Genomic DNA, 22532 nt, shown 5'->3' on the forward strand with positions numbered 1-22532 from the left:
GCCGCACTGAACGAGGGAGTAATCATCAGCACGTGACTGCCAAGCGTTAATAACGTCTTGGTTCTCTGGGATGGGTGCTTCACCTAGCGGTCCTTCTAGGACATATGCTTTCTTGGCAGCTATGAGGATGATCCTCAGGTTCCGGACCCAGTCCGTATAGTTGCTGCCATCATCTTTCAGCTTGGTTTTCTTTAGGAACGCGTTGAAGTTCATGTTGACATGAGCGTTGGCCATTTGATCTACAAGACATATTTTGCAAAGATTTTAGACTAAGTTCATGATAATTAAGTTCATCTAATCAAATTATTTAATGAACTCCCACTCAGATTTGACATCCCTCTAGTCATCTAAGTGTTACATGATCCGAGTCGACTAGGCCGTGTCCGATCATCACGTGAGACGGACTAGTCATCATCGGTGAACATCTCCATGTTGAACGTATCTTCCATACGACTCATGTTCGACCTTTCGGTCTGTGTGTTCTGAGGCCATGTCTATACATGCTAGGCTCATCAAGTTAACCCTAAGTGTTTTTGCATGTGTAAAACTGTCTTACACCCGTTGTATGTGAACGTAAGGATCTATCACACCCGATCATCACGTGGTGCTTCAAAACGACGAACTTTAGCAACGGCGCACAGTTAGGGGGAACACTTTTTTGAAATTATTATAAGGGATCATCTTATTTACTACCGTCGTTCTAAGTAAACAAGATGCATAAACATAATAAACATCACATGCAATTATATAGTAGTGACATGATATGGCCAATATCATATAGCTCCTTTGATCTCCATCTTCGGGGCTCCAAGATCATCTTCGTCACCGGCATGACACCATGATCTCCATCATCATGATCTCCATCATCGTGTTTCCATGAAGTTGCTCGCCAACTATTACTTCTACTACTATGGCTAACGGTTTAGCAATAAAGTAAAGTAATTACATGGTGTTAAATCATTGACACGCATGTCATACAATAATTAAGACAACTCCTATGGCTCCTGCCGGTTGTCATACTCATCGACATGCAAGTCGTGATCCTATTACAAGAACATGATCTCATACATCACAATATATCATTCATCATTCATCACAACTTCTGGCCATATCACATCACATAGCAATTGCTGCAAAAACAAGTTAGACGTCCTCTAATTGTTGTTGCATCTTTTACGTAGCTGCAATAGGGTTCTAGCAAGAACGTTTTCTTACCTACGAATAACCACAACGTGATTTGTCAACTTCTATTTACCATTCATAAGGACCCTTTTCATCGAATCCGCTCCAACTAAAGTGGGAGAGACAGACACCCGCTAGCCACCTTATGCAACTAGTGCATGTCAGTCGGTAGAACCTATCTCACGTAAGCGTACATGTAAGGTCGGTCCGGGACGCTTCATCCCACAATACCACCGAAGCAAGATAAGACTAGCAGTCGCAAGAAAGTTGACAACATCTAAGCCCACAACAGATTTGTGTTCTACTCGTGCAATAGCGAACTACGCATAGACCTAGCTCATGATGCCACTGTTAGGGAACGTTGCATAAAATAAAAAAATTCTACGTTCACCAAGATCAATCTATGAGTTCATCTAGCAACGAGAGAGAGGAGTGCATCTACATACCCTTGTAGATCGCGTGCGGAAGCGTTCAAGAGAACGGGGTTGAGGGAGTCGTTCTCGTCGTGATCCAAATCACCGGAGATCCTAGCGCCGAACGGACGGCACCTCCGCGTTCAACACACGTACCGCGTGACATCTCCTCCTTCTTGATCCAGCAAGGGGGAAGGAGAGGTTGATGAAGATCCAGCAGCACGACGGCGTGGTGGTGGATGCAGCAGGGTTCCGGTAGGGCTTCGCCAAGCAACTACGGGAGGAGGAGGAGTAGCAGGGGAGAGGGAGGCGCCAAGACTTCAGGGTGCGGCTGCCCTCCCCCCTTTTATATAGGCTCCCTGGGGGGGTGGCCCTGGAGATGGGATCTCCCAAGGGGGCGGCGGCCAGGGGGGTGGAGTGCCCCCCAAGGCAAGTGGAGGCGCCCCCCACCCTAGGGTTTCCAACCCTAGACGCAAGGGGGCCCAAGGGGGGCGCACCAGCCCACTAGGGGCTGGTTCCCCTCCCACTTCAGTCCATGGGGCCCTCCGGGATAGGTGGCCCCACCCGGTGGACCCCCGGGACCCTTCCGGTGGTCCCGGTACAATACCGGTGACCCCCCGAAACTCTCCCGATGGCCGAAACTGCACTTCCTATATATAATTCTTTACCTCCAGACCATTCCGGAACTCCTCGTGACGTCCGGGATCTCATCCGGGACTCCGACCAACTTTTGGTTTGCTGCATACTCATATTCATACAACCCTAGCGTCATCGAACCTTAAGTGTGTAGACCCTACGGGATCGGGAGACATGCAGACATGATCGAGACGGCTCTCCGGTCAATAACCATCAACGGGATCTGGATACCCATGTTGGCTCCCACATGCTCCTCGATGATCTCATCGGATGAACCACGATGTCGAGGATTCAAGCAACCCCGTATACAATTCCCTTTGTCAATCGGTACGTTACTTGCCCGAGATTCGATCGTCGTATCCCAATACCTCGTTCAATCTCGTTACCGGCAAGTCACTTTACTCGTACCGTAATGCATGATCCCGTGACCAGACACTTGGTCACTTTGAGCTCATTATGATGATGCATTACTGAGTGGGCCCAGAGATACCTCTCCGTCATAGACAAAACCCAGTCTCGATCCGTGTCAACCCAACAGACACTTTCGGAGATACCTGTAGTGCACCTTTATAGTCACCCAGTTACGTTGTGACGTTTGGTACACCCAAAGCACTCCTACAGTATCCGGGAGTTACACGATCTCATGGTCTAAGGAAAAGATACTTGACATTGGAAAAGCTCTAGCAAACGAACTACATGATCTTTGTGCTATGCTTAGGATTGGGTCTTGTCCATCACATCATTCTCCTAATGATGTGATCCCGTTATCAATGACATCCAATGTCCATAGTCAGGAAACCATGACTATCTGTTGATCAACGAGCTAGTCAACTAGAGGCTCACTAGGGACATGTTGTGGTCTAAGTATTCACACGTGTATTACAATTTCTGGATAATACAATTATAGCATGAATAAAAGACAATTATCATGAACAAGGAAATATATAATAATCCTTTTATTATTGCCTCTATTGCATATTTCCAACAATAAGCTTTCAATATACTTTTATTTGCATCTTTACTTTTCCAATCTATATCATAAAATACTAAAAATATATTTATCTTATCATATTATCTTTATCAGATCTCACTTTCGCAAGTGGCCGTGAAGGGATTGACAACCCCTTTATTGCGTTGGTTGCGAGTTCTTGTTTGTTTGTGTAGGTGCATGGGACTTGTGAGGAGCCTCCTACTGGATTGATACCTTGGTTCTCAAAAACTGAGGGAAATATTTATGTTATTATTGCTGCATCACCCTTTCCTCTTCAGGGAAAACCAACGCAAGCTCAGGACGTAGCAACCACCACCTCCCACCTTCGGGCCCGCGGTGGTGGAGAAGGTGATGGCCATGGTGGCCGGTAGTGGTGTGATGGCCACGGCGGCGGAGCGGGTAATGGCCACGATGGTCAGCAGTGTGGTGATAGCCGCGGCGGTAGAGCGGGTGATGGACACAGCGGCGGAGCGGGTGATGGCCCTGGCTTTCGACAGAGCTATGGTAGCACTGGCGGCCAGCAACAGCTGCCGACGGGCACCTGCGGCCGAGCGTGTGGTGCGTGTTCCGTGCACACCCAACTGGGACGTTGCGCGCACTATAGTATGCCAGGGACTGCGCCGCCGCCGTGGTGCAGCCTCCCAGCTTGAGTTGTGCTCTGGTGACGGCGGAGTGGCTGAGCGGCGACGATGGTCCGGTGCCATTGCTGATTTTGGGAGAAGCAGATGAGATAAGCTACAGGAGGGAGGGGAAAATGCGATGCAGGACTCGCTGGCTGTGAGGGTTTATATAGTAGGCTGATAAGCATTGGGATTTTGGGGTATTTCAACGAGTCGGGCGGGAAGCTTGCGCGGGGACGGGCTTAGCACCGTTTGGCCAAAAGAACGCCCCCGCGCGCTGCTCAAGCTTGCGCTCGAACCATCTGCGGCAGCAGGGTGACAAGACGTGCGAGAGAAGGACGAAAGGACACGTACACATATGTTTAATAAAAAAATGTTTGTGATTTAGTTAACTACTATACGCCCGTCCTGGTTTATAAGTAGGATTTAATTAATAAAATATGAATGCATGTCGCCAAAGATTATATCGTCGGATTCGTATTTGAACATAGTTTCCAGTTATATAATTTTTGTGACATGCATTATCATTTTGTTGGTTAAATTTGACGTTATATACCAGCAAGCGTTTGCCCACAACACACACGGCGCCAACCTCTACTCGCGTCCCTCAGCAAGCTCTGCTCGCCGTTAGGTGCCACGGCGCGCTCTGCTCGCGTCCGTCGGTGCGCTCGGATTGTGGACAACTTTTCCTTGCGTGTTCAACTGCTATTTGCATATATATGGTTGCTCTCCATTGAGGCGCCCATGGAGCGCTCTGCTCGCGTCCCTCTGCCCGTGCTCTGCCAGCGGTTGGGCCTGCACATGATCATGTCGGGGCCCCATATGCATGCGGTTGTGCCGCGCGCGTTGCCACATGATGCAGTTACGTGCGACACGATGGAGTTATGCACTGCGAATTAGAACTGCCATCAGGGCGTGCCGATCGATATTCCAGGTCGTCCGGCTTTCCCTTTAATTCTCGCGGCCGTTATAACCTTAGTCTCTTCAATCTTTCGATCGCGCCCCACAACACAACAAGCACACCCACGACGACACATAGAGAGGGGATGTCTAGCGGCGCTCCAATGGAGTTCGGCGAGCATAAAGTGGATAGCCGCACAAGGGAGATAGATCTCTCGGTGGTGTACACCATCGACCCAGCCGTGGTGGACGACTACATCAACACCGTTGAGCAGTTGCTTGCTGGATACAAGTACAAGGTGGTCGGCATCAACCTCTAGTACACCGCCGGTAGAGAACATACCCCGTATCCTAGCACAGGGCCTGGATGCGGGGACTGGATGAACCTCACCTCAGGTTCGCGGCCAAGAGCGTCTACACATGCTACGAGATGCACATGCGGATCATTGACATGAGGAAGTGCCTCCTTACCCAAGGATCGAGCCACAAGCAGAGCAAGTGTCACAAGAAGTAGATGATGATCAGATGATTGTTTATGCTAGTTGATCATGCATGTAATATATAGTTTACTTTATTGGTGTGTGGAAGTGCCATGTATGTAGTAGCCACCTATGAAATTATGCATGTAATAGTTTACTTTGGTGTGTGCAAATGCCATGGTTGTAGTAGCCACCTATGTAATTGGATGTTTAATTTGGTTAATCATGCATGTAATATATATGTTGTTGTTCTGTATGCAATCCCATCGCACAACACACACGTCATATTAGCAGCAACCGTTTGTGTTATTATTGGTCTCCGCACACATTTATGATTACAGACATGTTTGTCGCGTATCACACACATCTTGTTATATTGAACCGTTTATGTTCCCTTGTCTCAACACAAACAGTTCATCCGAGTGAACCGCATGCTGTATATCGCACACACCTTGATCTGGCTGACCATTTCTTTGGTGTTTCTTAATCACAAACAGTTCATCCGAGTGAACCGTATGGTGCGTATCACACACGCCTTCATCTGGCTGTCCGTTTCTTTTGTTACTACGCATCAAAAATAGTTAATTGAACCGAACCGTATGCCCTGCATCGCACACGCAACTAAAATCTGAACCGTATTTGATGCATCCGTCATCACAAATGTTTTGCACATTTTTTACGGTTCTCTTACACCGTCGTTTGCGATTATTCCATCGCACACAGTTTCCCGAAGGGTCTCTGATCATAGTGTTGGGGTAGCAGCATCCTGCACTAGTGCGTTGATAGTCAAGGTAGAAGTGGTGGTATGGGGTTGTTTTGGAACAATGCAATAAAAGTTGATATTCTTGGTTATTCTCGTTATCACCTTGATTTCTCGATTGACGAACAGGGAAGGGACAAGTGGAGGATCACATGCATATATGGTGAGGCACAAACACACTTGAGGCATGAAACTTGGACTGACTTGAAAAACATTAGCACTTTGAGCTCCCTCCCATGGCTCTGTATGGGGGATTTCAACGAAGTACTGCATCCAGATGAAAACCAAGGGGTGGTTCAACGTAGTAATGCTCAAATTTCAAGCATTCTGGGAGACTATAGATGTTTGCATGTTGCTAGATTTGGGGTACAAAGGCAATTTTTGGACTTTCGAGAAAAAAAATCTGGAGGAAGTTACACTAAGTGCAGACTTGACAGGGCACTTGTGAACACCGAGTGGATGGCATTAAATCCTATGGTGTCGGTCACACACCTAACCGGTGTCACTTCTGATCATTCACCCTTGCTACTCGATTTTGGAAACACTGAAGGGGAACGACGAAGGAAGTCATTTAAGTACGAGTTGATGTGGGAGATACATGAGGGACTCCGAGACACAATATCAACGGGATGGGGCGAGGGACTGCCTTGTACATCTGTGGAAGGGATGCGTAAGAAACTGAGTGATCTTGCGAAGGGCTTGGGAAAGTGGAGTACGGACACATTTGGCAGCGTGAGGAAGGAGATCAAACAGTTAAATCAGGCTCTGGAAGGACTAAAGGGAGACCCGCTGAGGACCAGACCATCTCATGTGGAGCTAAAAATTAATGAATGTTTGATTGAATTGTACCATAGGGAGGAAATAATGTGGCGGCGATGGGCTAGAATGCAGTGGCTTTCAGCGGGAGACAAGAATACAAAAAAATTTCATCTGCGAGCTAGCCTTCGCCTCAAGAAAAATATGATCAAAGCTCTACAAAACTCGCTTGGAGTTGAGATATCAGACCCGGCAGAATTGAGGGCGCTAGCCAATAGTTTTTACCAAGCTTTATACCAGTCTGAAGGTGTTCAGAATATCAATGAGGTTTTGAACCATGTAGCACGCAAAGTGACAGATGAGATGAATACATTACTTTGTGCTCTGTACACAAATGAGGAGGTTAAGGTTGCCTTGTTCCAGATGTTCCCCACCAAAGCCCCTGGCCCCGACGGTTTTCCTGCTCACTTCTATCAACACCATTGGGATGTATGTGGGGAGGAGGTCACAAAGATTGTTCTGAGAATAGTCTGTGGAGAGGAGAGCTCGGAGTGCATCAATGACATTGTGCTAGTGTTGATTCCTAAGGTAACGAACCCCACGGTGCTATCTCAATTTAGTCCTATTAGCCTCTGCAATGAGTTGTACAAGATTGCTTCGAAGGTGCTTGCTAACAGATTAAAGGCTATTCTGCCTAATATAATATCAGAAGAGCAGTCAACTTTTGTGCCTGGAAGGTTGATAACTGATAACATAATATGTGCATATGAGTGTTTGCATTTTATGAAGCGCTCAAGATAAAAAATGAACATCTTCTGTGCCCTGAAGCTGGACATGATGAAAGCTTATGACAGGTTGGAGTGGACATATCTGAGGGCCATCATGACCAAGCTTGGGTTTGCAACACAGGGGATTGACATTGTTATGGGCATGGTCTCATCAGTGTCCTTTTTGGTCTTATTCAATGGAGAGAAACTTGATTCTTTCAAACCTACGAGAGGTATTCGGCAGGGAGACCCAATCTCCCCCTATTTATTCTTGATAGTAGCAGAGGGCCTTTCGTGCCTACTCAAAACCAGTTCTCAGTCATCATTGGCAGGTATTCAGGTGGCCCCAACGGCTCCTACCGTTAACCACCTTTTATTTGCAGATGACAACCTGCTACTTTTCAAGGCAAGTGGGGAGGGATCTTCAGCAGTGTCAAACCTGCTAGCTACTTATTGTAGTGCATCGGGACAAAGGATTAACAATGAGAAATCATCAAAAATTTTTTAGCAAAGGTTATCCAAGATCGGTAAGGGACATTGTCAAGAACAATTTGAAGGTACATAATGAATCATTGAGTGATCGCTATTTGGGCATGCCTACTGATGTTGGCCACTCGAAGAATGATACTTTCAAATATTTGAGGGACCTTGTTTGGGAAAAGATAAAAGGATGGATGGAGAAGCTCCTTTCATCGGCAGGTAAAGAGATTTTGATCAAGTCTGTAGCACAGGCTATACATGTCTATTCCATGTCGTGTTTCAAGCTGCCGAGGGGGCTATGCGAGAACATAACCTCAATTGTAAGGCAGTTCTGGTGGGGCAGCATGCAAGGAAGAAGAAAGCCTAGCTGGGTGGCGTGGGATGTTATGACCCGGCCTAAACATTTGGGAGGGCTGGGTTTCCGTGACTTGGAGATCTTCAACCTGGCACTCGTAGCACGTCAAGTGTGGCGGACCTTGACCGACGAGTCATCTCTCAGCACACGTATGTTGAAAGCAATATATTTCCCGGGCAACTCATTGTTGGAGGCGGAACTAGGTCATCATCCGTCTCAAATTTGGAGGGCGATACTTGATGGTCGAGATATTCTAGCACAAGGGCTTGTATGAAGGATTGGAGATGGGGATGCTAAAGATATTTGGTTGCATAATTGGATTCCAAGGGATAGTTATAAAAGGCCTATCACGTCACTCATACAGAACCCTCCAACCAAGGTGGCGCAATTGATCAATGCAGCTACGGTATCATGGAATGAGGAGTATATACGTTCTATCTTCACGCCTTTTGATGATGTTGAGATCATGAAGATACCCTTGTGTACACGCAGGGTTGCAGATTTTTGGGCTTGGCCTGAGGAGAGACGAGGTAATTTCAGTGTGCGTTCCACCTATCAGATGGTAATGCGGACGAAGCTTAACCGGGAAGCATGGATACAGGAAGAGGAGGGTTCCTCGTTTGAACAGACTTAGAGCAACAAGTGGAGTATGATCTGGCATATTCAGGTTCCATCGAAGCTGAGAATGTTTGTGTGGCGCCTTGCTAGGCAGTCCATGCCTTGTGGAGAGGTTCTGAAGCATCGAAACATGGCAACGGAGGACACATGCATGCTATGTGGGGAAAGGGATACTTGGAAACACGCTTTGCTGAAGTGCCCAATGGTGGCCGATGTTTGGGCGCTCGCCCCGGATGGTCTACTGGAGTCTTTGATTGAGCGACAGGAGGAAAGTGCTAAGGACTTGCTTTTTTGCAATACATGAAATACTGCCTGCATATTTGTTTGAAAGGCTCCTAGTGACACTTTGGGCAATTTGGGGAGCTCGACGAAAGGCTATCCATGATGATATTTTTCAGGACCCGCACTCCATTAATGGATTCATCAACAACTACTTGGGGGATCTCCAGTTTATGAACTCCATGCATCAGAGACCAAGGGGTGCTGCAACCACAAGGTCTACTCAATGGGTTAGACCAGATGAAGGTGCTGCAAAGGTAAATGTTGACGCCGCTGTCTCTCAATGTGGTTATGGCGCTGTTGGCACAATTTGCATAGATCAAGAAGGAGCTTTCTTGGGAGCTTCCACCCTCTTCTTCAGACATATCGATGATCCACAAACCCTCGAGGCACTTGCGATAAGGGAAGCATTAGCTCTCTCGGATGACCTTTATCTTCGGAGGATCCATGTCACATCGTATTGTAAAGGGGTGGTCGAGGACGTCAAGAAGGAAAATGCAGCAAGCTATGGAGCAATTATCCATGAAATAATAGACCACTCTTTGTCTTTTGATTTTTGTAAATTTAGTCATGAGTTTAGTAGCTCAAATTTTGAAGCTCACAACTTAGCGAAGCATGCTCTTACTCTCAGTGGTGGTCGCCATGTTTGGTTAGGACATCCCGGGAATCTCTCGTTCGTCCCTCTAAATGTGGTGACGGTTTAATAGAGTTTCGCGAGATTGCCTAAAAAAACTAAAAAAACATTTGCCTTTGTTTTTCTCAAATGATAAGTGTGTGTCACGAAGCACTCCGGTTCTTACGTTTTATATACAACTAAAGTTTCCATCCGAAAAAAAGAAAAAAAACTGAAACTTGCCATCCAAAAAGAAAGTTGGCATACGTGACAACTAAAGTTGCCATCCTCGCATCAGTAAGCTTGCAATAAAAAACGTTCGGAATTGCCATGTGTTTGTCTCACACGTGTGGCATTTATCTGGGTCCTTATTTTTTTCCATTGTTGTTTTTCATTTCTTATTCATTTTTTCCTGCTTTTAAAACTTTACAAAATGTTCATGAATCCCAAAGTCAGCACAAAATGTTCGGGATTTTTTTCAAATTTCCAAAAAGACAACGAATTAGAAAAATATTCATGCATTTGGAAATTGTTCATAGAATTTGAAGATTGTTCCTAGATTTCAAAAATTGTTCCAAATTTTAAAAAATTCCAGATTTCAAAAGGGGCGTGCAACACGTTCATCGACTGATCTTTTTAAAAGTGGCTGGCTCGCAAGCCGTCAGATCTCGCGCATCGAGCGGCCAAGGCATCCTCCACCATTGCAACACATGTCTTGTTATAGATATTTTTGCAAATAAGCTCTTCTTGGAGATTTTTTTTGCAACAAAGTCTTGTTGCAGTTTTTTTCCTTTGGAACAAAGGCCTTTTTGCAAAAACTTCGTGCCATAGTGCTTCACCTCATGGCATGCATGCATCAAACTGTGACCGCGGTCGATAGCACACCTGCCGCACCCCTCACATGGCGGAAAGTGCCAGTGTGCCCCCCCAGGACACGTGGGAGGCGACGGTGTGCGGGTGCTATTTTCAACTAGGTGATTTGAATCATTTCCCATGTAAAAACTGTTCATGGTTTTATTTTATTTCCATGAAATTGAAAAATGTTTCCAAATTTCAAAACATGTTCAAAATTTTGGAAAAAAAACTCAGAATGTCAAAAAAATCATGAATTTCAAAAATGTTCTTGAATTTTAAAAAATGTGAATATAAAAATATTCCGAATTTCAAAAATAATATTCACGAATTTGAGATGAATGTTCCTGGATTTCAGAAACGGTCACAAATTTGGAAATAGTTTCATGAATTTAAAAATTGTTCCAAATCTGGAAATAAGTTCAAAATTTTAAGAAAATATAACCATATTTGAAAAATTATTCTTGAATTTAAAAAAGTACTCAGATTTTTCTCGAATTTGTAAATGGTTCAGATGTAAACAATCATGAAATTAAAAATGTACTCCATCTATCTCATAATATATGACATTTTTGCAAGCTGACATAACTTGTAAAAACGTTTTATATTGTAGTTCAGAGGTAATAAAAAATAAAGAAAAATGAAACAAAAAATTGCAGGAATATTAGCAAACAGAAGAAAAGAAAAAACCAGTCGATCGGCCATTCCCCGCGGGCGCGGGTGCGTGTTTGATCACTATCTCCCGACCGGGTACAGGGAGCTCCTAACCAGCGCCTTCAGCGCCGGTTTCGCGTTCTGGCGCTCGAAGCGTCGCGCTACTGGGCCGGCCCAGGTGAGTTTCGACCACGACGTGAAAAAAGTGAACGTGAACAAAAAGCGCGAAAGCTGGGTTTCAAACTCAGCTCCGCATGCCTTTTTCTCCCCTAAAGCGATAACCACTAAACCGAATACGTTCTGCTGTTCTGTAACAAGGAAAAAATATTCTATTTAACCGTTCTTTAGTGAAACATTAACGTAAATCTGAAATTATTCAAAAAGTTCATTGATTTTTATAGACAAGTTCATCGATTTTGAAAACTAGTTCACCATTTTTTTAAAGTTTGTAAATTTAAAAAGTTTCATCGTTTTTGAAAAAGTTCAATGATTTAAAAAAAAGTTCATCAATTTAGAAAAAAATATTCATGAATTTTTAAAAATGTTCATCGGATTTAAAAAAAGTTCATCGATTTTATAAAAGTTCATCAATTCTAAATAAAGTTCATCAGTTCTGAAAAAAGTTCATCAGTTTTGAAAAACAAAACTCAACGACTTGAAAAAAGTTCACGAATTTTGATAAAGTTAACAGATATAAGAAAAATAAATAAAAAGAAAGAGAAACGAAAGGAAAAAGTAAGAAGAAAAAGAACAAGACAAGAGAGAAGAAAGTAAAAGAACGGAATGTAAGAAGTTACCAGTAGAAGCGGTGTGGTTGGGTGGTTACCGCGGGTTATCTAGGGCCCGTTCGGAAGCTCTCTAGCTTCCCAAACATGCCAGCTTCTCAGCCAACCAGCAATAGCCAGCTTCGCATGGGAGCTGCGAAGCGTTCGGCAGCAACTGCAGCTTCCGCTCCTTCAGCTTTGGCGTGGGCTGGTCTGGCTGTGGGGTCACGAGGCAGCTGGTTCGCTCATTATGTTTTCTTTAGATCGAAACGTTACGTAGGCCATTTCGGAAGGGCATTCCTGCTGTAAATTCAACCAACTCCCTCTTCTTCATTTCGAGGAGCTGCGCATGCCCCTTTCATTTTGGTGAGGGCAACGATGACCTGAGCATGCGGAGAAATCTCCCAAACCCTGGAGTACCACGCAAGATGGAATTCCTGAAGCTGCGCACCGTCCGCCTCTTGCCCAAACTACGCCGATGGATCTGGACGGACGGCGGGGCTAATCATCTGCCAGCCCGGTCCGCGAGCTCCGGGTCCGGCCTGCAGGCGCTCGCTCTAGCCCTCAACAAGCGCCTCGCCGATGACGCTGGCAAGAACAACAGCAACCTCGTCTTCTCGCCGTCATCCGTCTACGCTGCGCTCTCGCTGGTGGCAGCCGGCGCCCGCGAGCGCACACTCACAGAGATGCTCGGCGTCCTCGGTTCGCGGTCCCGGGACGACCTCGCTGGATCAGTCCGTGCGCTGGCCGAGCAGGCCCTCGCCGACCAGTCACAGACAGACTGGCGGACCGCGCGTCAACTTTGCGTGCGCTGTGTGGCACGACAAGACGAGGCCTCTCAAGCCCGACTACATCGACGCCGCCGTCAAGTCCTACAAGGCGCGGACGGGCGCCGTGGACTTCCACGAGAAGGTCAGTATCAATCTCTCGTTTCCTGTACGTGATCGATCTGTATAGGGCACACATAGCAGATCGATCGATGCTAACCCTATATATATGTGCGCTCATATATGTTTACGTTGTGCGGCAGCCGGAGGAAGCAGCAGACAGATCAACGCATGGGTGGCCACGTTGACAAACGACCTCATCCCCTCCATCGTTGATCCAAGCGAGCTGTCCCGCCCGACCGACCTGGTGGTCGCCAACGCCATCTACTTCAAGGGCAAGTGAGGCAAGCCTTTCGACAAGAGACTCAGGCCCAGTTCTTTTGCCAGAATCAGGGGATTCTTTCAGAATCCGACCCTTACCCAGCTTTTCCGAGAATCTTTGAGCCTCATTTTTTTTACAATCCTATCTGATTAGACCAGGATTGTAAAACAAATGAGGCTCAAAGATTCTGGGAGAAGCTGGGTCGGGGTTGGATTGGGAGAATCCCTAGCAAAAAAACCGAGCCTCACTAAGGAGGACAAGTTCCACCGCCTCGACGGCAACACCGTCGACGTGCCCTTCATGCAAGACTACAGGCAGCTCATTGCCTGCCACCATGGGTTCAAGGTGCTCCACCTTTATTACCAGAGAGGTCGGCTGTTGCCCGCTCAGCCGCGGGCGAGCTACTTGATGTGCGTCTTCCTCACCAACGCCCGTGATGGACTGTGACGACTGGTCAACAAGATCGCGCAACCCCGACTTTATACACGAGCACCTGCCACGAGCACTGTCTTGGTCGGTGACTTCCGTGTGCCCAAGTTCAAGCTCAAATTCTCCACTAAATTGTTCGGCGATCTCCAGGAATTGGGACTCAAGGACGCTTTGAATCCGGGGAAGGCCGACCTGTCTGACATGGCAGAGGGCCCCGGAAGGTCTCTAGCGCTGCAGGACGTATTGCGCAAGGCAGTCATCGAGGTGAACGAGGAAGGCACCAAGACGGCTGCTGTTACCTATGGCAAGGGGATGGTGGGATGTGCACAGGGCTATCGACGGCCACCGAGGGTGTACTTTGTCGCCAATCACCCGTTTGCCTTCTTTGTGAGGGAGGAGGTGTCGGATGCAATGTTGTTCGCGTGCCACGTCCTTGATCCATCAATGGAGTGACACTCATGACCAGCCTTTGCATCGAGTAATATCTATTACTTCTTAATTAGGTATATTTCTATGTTTGTGCTATAACTGCCATTTCATTTTCATAGTTAATTTCGTGATCTATATGCCTAGCTTGTTCAATACGACGTCAGAACAAAGCTTGTTCAAGGCGTCAAGCAGCTTTTCTCACATATTTTGTGTCACCCACCCAGTACCATGTCATCATGATATGCAGTCGTGGTTCAAAATTTGCTTAATGTTCTAGTGCTTTTTGTTCATTTCAAAAGAACAATAGAATGGTAGCATTATGACGGCTTTTATTAATTTGTTTCTGCGCCCCTTCACCCCCAATGTATGTATCGATGTATTGAGTGGAGTTACCAATATGTAAGGCATGATCGGAAAGGAGATCTGACAGCTAATGTGACATGGTGTAGGGTTTCCTAAGTTCCCATGATTTCATACACTCAGAATGGGAAAGCACATGAAATAGATGTCATGATATGTTAACCCCCTCAGGTCATTTTTCTTGAAGCTCGACATACTTTTCCAGTTTCATCCCGAATAAATAGGCTCCTGCTGCAATTATATTAATTCGAACATACAAATGGCTTCCCCTCCGTTTCATCTGGCTTGTGGTGTGTAAAAGATTTCGAACCACAGATCGCCTCGCCAAATGTTGGCTTCCTCACTTGCTTGTTGGTTGTTCCATTGCAAATATCATCTGGTACGACGCCCTTCACGAGCACTGCTTTCCCGAACTCCACCCCTTGACATGTTTTTTCTGTAAAACTTGTTTAGGCTGGTGCTACGGTGTTTGGAATCGTTGTTTATACTTAGGGCCGCTTGTGGTTTGCTTGTCTTTCTCCTACTGGTTGGTTTCTGTTGATGTTTGTATCGCCTTGTCGTTGTAGGATGTTGCTCATACTCTTTGGGCCTCGTATTTTCTTTCCTCCTCTATTACGATGTAGTTCTCTTGCATGGTTCGGAAAAATAAATATGTAACACTATGTTGAATCTTACATGAAAACACTGCGTTTTTTTAATACAGCCCTCCTGCAAATCACACAAGAACATGTAGGGGGAGATTGAATCTTGACGAAATTGACGACACAACACAAATTCATGGGTCCTCGCCCCGTTGAAGAGCACCGCGAAAGATAGCATCCTCACTCCCCACGCCACTTGATTCACAAAACTGCAGCAGAACCTAAGCTTCATCATCATCGCCTCAAGATAGGGCCATTCAATTCTATCATAGGCTTTTTGCATGACCAATTTAACCACACAGTAAGCTTTCTTTTTTACTGTTGCGTTGTTTCAAATAGTTTAAACACTCATATGTCGTGATAGCATTGTCCCTACTAAGGCGTCCCTGCATGAGGGCCGACTTTTCTTCACAGATGATCTCAGGGAGAATATGTTTCAGATGGTAGTGAGCAATTTGGATGCAATTTTCAACATCAAGCTAATAGGCGGGAACTAAGACAGGAGTTTATTACCTTGCGGATAATAACGATGAACGTCTTGTTTATCTTCGCAAGGGAGTCTTGTCCCTTCAAAACTCGAATTACAACTTTGGTTGCCTCCTTGCCGCAAAGATGTCAATACTTCTAAAAAATGGGTCAAAATGGCATATGGCTCCGACACTTTTGTCGGGAAAATATGGAGAAAAGCCATTTAAACCTCGGCTTCAATATTTATATGGTCGTTGCAAAATCTCAATCATCTCTTGTGTCACTTTGGTCGGCACATGCAATTATACCTCCTCTATGTCTATTACACCTTCAGAAGCATATATATTTTCATAAAATTCTACTGTTATTTGCTCTAGAGTAGCAAGGTCCTCATAAGCCGACCCATCCTCATGAACAATCATGGTAACTCTATTCATGTTTCTTCAGTGTGAGGCATTTTGATGAAAGAACTAGGTATTTTGGTCCCCCTCCGCTAGCCGCGCAAGCGAGCACATTGCATCCACATAACCTCTTCTCTTAATCTTATCTCAAAGATGCATTCTTCCACTTTGATTTCTTCATATGTTGGCCTCACTTTCCACAAAACAACACACATCTTGGTCAGCCTCTTCAGGAACGACCGTAGTTCTTTCCGGAATGTGATGGGCTGTAAGTGCACAAGGTTTGGTTGTACATTTTTTCAAGTAAGAGTACCAACCCCACAGAAACACGAGAAATGGACTTTGTCTCTTGTATATATCAATAATATTATGTCTGCAAGTTAGTTGCGGCCGAAAATAAAGTGGAAACAAAAGTTTGAAATATTACAAGTAAATTGTAACCACGGAAATAAAGTGCAAGACTAAAATAGAAGTGTGCAAGCGTGAAATAACGGTTGTTGAAGACAATATGCTAAAGCATTCTCAGGGAGTCCTGGTTCTTTCGTATTGTGTATCTAATCCTGGCGACATCCTGACAATATGCTAAAGCATTCTCAGGGAGTCCTGATTTTCTTTTTACCTATTTTCACCAGGATGTAGTCTTCGGATGTTTTTGGGAGTTTAAGAAAATAACATTAAGAAATGGTAATGAAATCACGCCAATCAATATGATGTTGTATTACATAAAAGAAATAAATTAAGGGAGAAGATAGGAACTGCAATGAGGCAACTGATGTCGAGCTTCTCGTTCTGTCGATGTCTCATGGCAACGCCTAGACTGGTAGATCGTCCTACGAGGCTCTTCCTCGGGTGAGATCTGGTGCCTCTCCTTGGTGAGGGAACTTGAACCTGGCTTCGAGCTGCCAACATTGCCGGATGCGTTGGTGTGGCTCTTTATATGATGTGTCCCATCACCTTGGGAGCATATTTGTCGGTATCGGTTCGCTGGCCCTCCCAGCGGGGAGGCCGCTCTTTCGCATCTCGACATAGGTCTTTTGCCCATGTGTGTTTGAAAATGCACTATGGTCCGCGGTGGTGTCCATGTCCTTGAGTAGGTTTCCTGCCACAGTTAGATGACACTTTGTTGACGGCTTTTGATGGTGTCCCAGATTAAGGGTCACTTACCACATCATCTCCTAGCCAGGTGAGTCGGGCTGTGCACCCTCATACCGGTTCACGTGCGGACCACGTCAAGGCGGCCCGCACGTAGAAGGAATGCTTATGAAAACTTGGCGCGTACTCCAAGATTTAGAGATCGTCTACAACATGATTACCTTATACGTAACCGACCTCATTGTAACCCAAGACCCATGGTACCTATATAAACCAGGGGTAGGGATCGTAGACAACACACAACGATCTCGTGGTAGATCAACCTATACTTTGTACTCCATCCCAAATCAATACAACACAAGCAGGACATAGGGTTTTATCTCCTAGTAGAGCCCAAACATGGGTAAAATCCCTTGCCTATGTTACCGTCACATACATGCTACCGGTTAGGGACCCCTATCCGAGATCTGCCAGAATCAACTCCATCACTGGTGGCCCACATAGGTTCCCACTGAGTAGCTGCATGGATTCTATGGGGATTAACATGGGCAAGTAGATCGGTGCTGACATGACTTTTGTGTTGGGCCAAATCTTCATCTTCGACATCATTGCTCTTTTTGCTGACTTGACCAACCACCTAGGCCAAGTCAAGACTTCTGATCCAAGCCAGGTCGTCAAGTTCAGCAACCTGTAGTACACTACATAATCTCGTGGAGAGCTAGTATTCTCGATCTAGGTGTCAGACTAGATCGAGGAGCAGCAAGACGTAGCCATGCCAATGTTAGATCAGGCTCAAGATGAGTGAAAATATCTCTCGTTGGAACTGAGTCAGGATTAGACGACCCACCCTGAGAGCCAGACAATGGATATGGCCATGCATGAAGACCCTGGTTCCATGTCAGACCGGATCCTTGGAAAACTACTCCTACCATTGATGTCAGATTGATTCCAACAGGAGTGCAAGAAATCCCTCCTGAACGAGATGTTAGATCGAATTCAGAAGCTTGCAATATCAAATGACCAGCCCTTTGCCTATGATCGGATCCGGGACTCAACCGGGAATGTCGAAGTTTTTGACCCACCGACCATCCACCTTGTCGCCAACGTTGGAAACCTAACTGAGGTCCTCACAAGAAGCTCGGATGAAGTCGATTGAGGATATGAATGAGTAAATAGGCGAGTCCCCGAGCAGCCTACCGACGGCCACCGTGCCCACGGGCAAGTGGGCAACAACCTCCATGCAGGACATCTACATGGTGGATACCCTACATAATAGTGGCGGGGTAATACCTACTATGGCGGAGTGAGTCTAAAACGTATCTACAATTTTTTATTGTTTCATGCTATTATAATATTATTTTTATAAACTTTCTATACTACTTTATATTATTTTTCTGAACTAACATATTAATTTATTGCCCAGTGCCAGTTCATGTTTTCTATATGTTTTTGGTTTCTCGAGAAATCAATATCTAGGAAGGTCAAAATATAGTGCCAATTTTACATGGTTTTTTAGGCAAGAAGGACCCAGGAAGCTTCGGGGAGAAACGAGAGGGGCCACATGGGGGCCACACGGCCAAGTGGCATGCCCATGCCCTAGGGCGCACCACCAGAGCGTTTGGGGCACACCTGCACTGCCTTAAGTTGATTCCACGGCCATAAATCCCCATAAACACTGAAACCTCTCAACGTATCTTTAGAAGAATTTTTGTGCCGCCGCAAGTTCTTGTTTCATGAAGATCCAATTTGCAGGTCTGTTCCGTAGTTCTGCCGGAGGGGGAATCCATTGGCGAAGACTTCTTCATCAACCTTTCTTCCTCTTGACCATGTGTAAGTAGTTCCTTCAGGACCTTAGGGTTCATTCATGTAGCTATATGGTTCTCTCTCTCTTTTGGATCTTCAATACAATGTTCCCGTGAGCCGCCTCATATGATCAGAATCAATTCGATGTAATCGGTGGCGTGCTTCTTGGGTATGATGAATTCTCACTTTATGATCAGATTTTTTATCGAAATCAATTAAATCTTTTGAAGTTTCCTTTCTGTATAATTAAATATCTTTGCATACTCTTTGATCTATCTATCATCTTTGGTAAAGTTTGATGGGTTTATTTATCTTCAAATGATGTAGTGCTTTGCAGTTGGGTTCAATCTTGCGGTGCTCTAACCCAGTGACAATAAGGGAAAAGACACATATTGTATTGTTGCCACTAAGGACAAAATGACGAGGTCTCTTCATATTGATTGATGTTATTCTGTCTACATTATGTTGATGACCCACAAGTATAGGGGATCTATCATAGTCCTTTCCATAAGTAAGAGTGTCAAACCCAACGAGGAGTAGAAGGAAATGACCAGCGGTTTCAGTAAGGTATTCTCTGCAAGCACTGAAATTATCGGTAATAGATAGTTTTGTGATAAGATAGTTCGTAATGGGTAACAAGTAACAAAAGTAACAAGGTGCAAGCAAGGTGGCCCAATCCTTTTTATAGAAAAGGACAAGCCTGGACAAACTCTTATATAAAGCGAAGCGCTCCCGAGGACACATGAGAATTATCGTCAAGCTAGTTTTCATCATGCTCATATGAATCACGTTCGTTACTTTGATAATTTGATATGTGGGTGGACCGATGCTTGGGTACTGCCCTTCCTTGGAAAAGCATACCACTTATGATTAACCCCTCTCTCAAACATCCGCAACTACGAACGAAGAATTAAGGTAAACCTAACCATAGCATGAAACATATGGATCCAAATCAGCCCCTCACGAAGCAACACATAAACTAGGGTTTAAGCTTCTATCACTCTAGCAACCCATCATCTGCTTATTACTTCCCAATGCCTTCCCCTAGGCCCAAATAATGGTGAAGTTTCATGTAGTCGATGTTCACATAACACCAATAGAGGAGAGACAACATACATCTCATCAAAATATCGAACGAATAGCAAATTCACATGACTACTTATAACAAGACTTCTCCCATGTCCTCAGGAACAAACGTAACTACTCACAAATCATATTCATGTTCATAATCAAAGGGGTATTGAATAGCATAAAGGATCTGAACATATGATCTTCCTCCGAATAAACAAACTAACATCAACTACAAGGAGTAATCAACACTACTAGCAACCCATAGGTACCAATCTGAGGTTTTGAGACAAAGATCGGATACAAGAGATGAACTAGGGTTTGAGAGGAGATGGAGATGGTGAAGATATTAATGTATATTGACCCCTCGATGAGAGGATCGATGGTGATGATGATGGTGATGATTTCCCCCTCCCGGAGTAATGTTTCCCCGGCAGAACAGCTCCGCCGGAGCCCTAGATTGGTTCCACCAAGGTTCCGCCTCGAGATGGCGGCGCTTCATCCCGAAAGCTTCCTTATGATTTTTTTCAGGGCAAAAGACACCATATAGCAGAAGATGGGCATTGGGGGCCTTCCAGGTGGCCCATGAGGCAGGGGGCGCGCCCAGGGGGTAGGGCACGCCCTCCACCCTTGTGGACGGCGGGTGGCCCCCCTCTGGTGCTTTCTTCGCCCAATATTTTTAATATATTCCAAAACTGACTTTCCTGGAGTTTCAAGACTTTTGGAGTTGTGCAGAATAGGTCTCTAATATTTGCTCCTTTTCCAGCTCAGAATTCCAGCTGCCGGCATTCTCCCTCTTCATATAAACCTTGTAAAAAAAGAGAGAAAAGGCATAATTATTGTGACATAATGTGTAATAACAGCCCATAATGCAATAAATATCGATATAAAAGCAGGATGCAAAATGGACGTATCAACTCCCCCAAGCTTAGACCTCGCTTGTCCTCAAGCGGAAGCCGATATCGAAAAATATGTCCACATGTTTAGAGATAGAGGTGTCGATAAAATAAAATATGGACATGAGGGCATCATGATCATTCTTAGAACAACAACATATATGTTGTCATATGATTTCTTATGCTAAAGTAACAATCTATTCACAATGTAAAGTATGAATCAGAAACTTCATTGAAAACTAGCAAACTATAATCTCAGTCATTGAAGCAATTGCAATTTATCATAACATCGAAAAGAGTCAATATAAGAGCTTTTCAGCAAGTCCACATACTCAACTATCATTTAGTCTTTCACAATTGCTAACACTCACGCAATACTTATGGGTATGAAGTTTTAATCGGACACAGAGAAAGATAGGGGCTTATAATTTTGCCTCCCAACCTTTTACCTCAAGGGTAATGTCAACAATAATGCTTTATGAAAACCTACATCCAATTGGATATATATATCAGGATCTTTCCACCACATAGTGCTTGCCAAAGGATAAAGTGTAAAAAGGAAAGGTGAAGATCACCATGACTCTTGTATAAGGGAGAAGACAAAAATAAAAGATAGGCCCTTCGCAGAGGGAAGCAGAGGCTATCATGTGCTTTTATTGTTGGATGCACAAAATCTTAATGCAAAAGAATGTCACTTTATATTGCCACTTGTGATAAAGACCTTTATTATGCAGTCCTTCGCTTTTATTTCTTCCATATCACTAGCTCGTATAAAGCTTATTTTCTTCACACTAATAAGTCATACATATTTAGAGAGCAATTTTTATTGCTTGCACCGATGGCAAAAGTGGACTCTCATGGCAAAAGTGGGTTTAGGGATGTTTGGAAGCACAAGTAGTATCTCTACTTGGTGCAAAGAATTTAGCTAGCATGAGGGGGAAAGGGAAGCTCAACATGTTGGATGATCCATGACAATATAATTTATTTTGGATATAAGCAAACATAACTCATTATGTTGTCTTCCTTGTCCAACATCAACTTTTTAGCATGTCATATTTTAATGAGTGCTCACAGTCATAAAAGATGTCCAAGATAGTATATTTATATGCGAAAACCTCTCTTTCTTTATTAATTCCTATTAATTGCAACGATGACCAAAACTATGTTTGTCAACTCTCAACAACTTTTATTCATCATACTCTTTATATGTGAAGTCATTACTCTCCATAAGATCAATATGATCTTTTTATTTCTTTTCATTCTTTATTCTTCTTTTATTCCCTCAAGATCATAGCAAGATACCAAAGCCCTCAACTCAAAACTAATATTTATTATATATAGGTCATGGACTCGATTACACAGATAGGGATCAACACAAAAACTCAAAGCTAGATCATACTAAAACTTTATTCTACTAGATCAAGATATAACCAAAAGGATAAAACTAAGAAAATGGTAAAGATAGAAGTGTGATGGTGATACGATACCGCGGCACCTCCCCCAGGCTTGGTAGTTGCCAAGGGGAGTGCCCATACCCATGTGTTTATGTCTCTTTCTTCGGAGGTGGTGATGATGGAGTTGTTGATGATGTAGGCTTGTCTTCCATCTTCCAAGGCATAGGCTCACCATCATAGAAGGATTATCGAGTCTCCGGGATCCTCAAATCTGCAACCAAAC

The 22532-nt window shown here is 44.6% G+C and overlaps 1 pseudogene; it reads left to right on the forward strand.

The window, feature by feature from the left end:
- The first annotated feature begins 12547 nt into the window (after positions 1-12547).
- LOC119360790 lies at positions 12548-14150 on the forward strand (annotated as a pseudogene).
- Positions 14151-22532: the final 8382 nt, after the last annotated feature.

Source organism: Triticum dicoccoides, chromosome 2B (assembly GCF_002162155.2).
Source record: "Triticum dicoccoides isolate Atlit2015 ecotype Zavitan chromosome 2B, WEW_v2.0, whole genome shotgun sequence".
NCBI classification, from domain to species: domain Eukaryota; kingdom Viridiplantae; phylum Streptophyta; class Magnoliopsida; order Poales; family Poaceae; genus Triticum; species Triticum dicoccoides.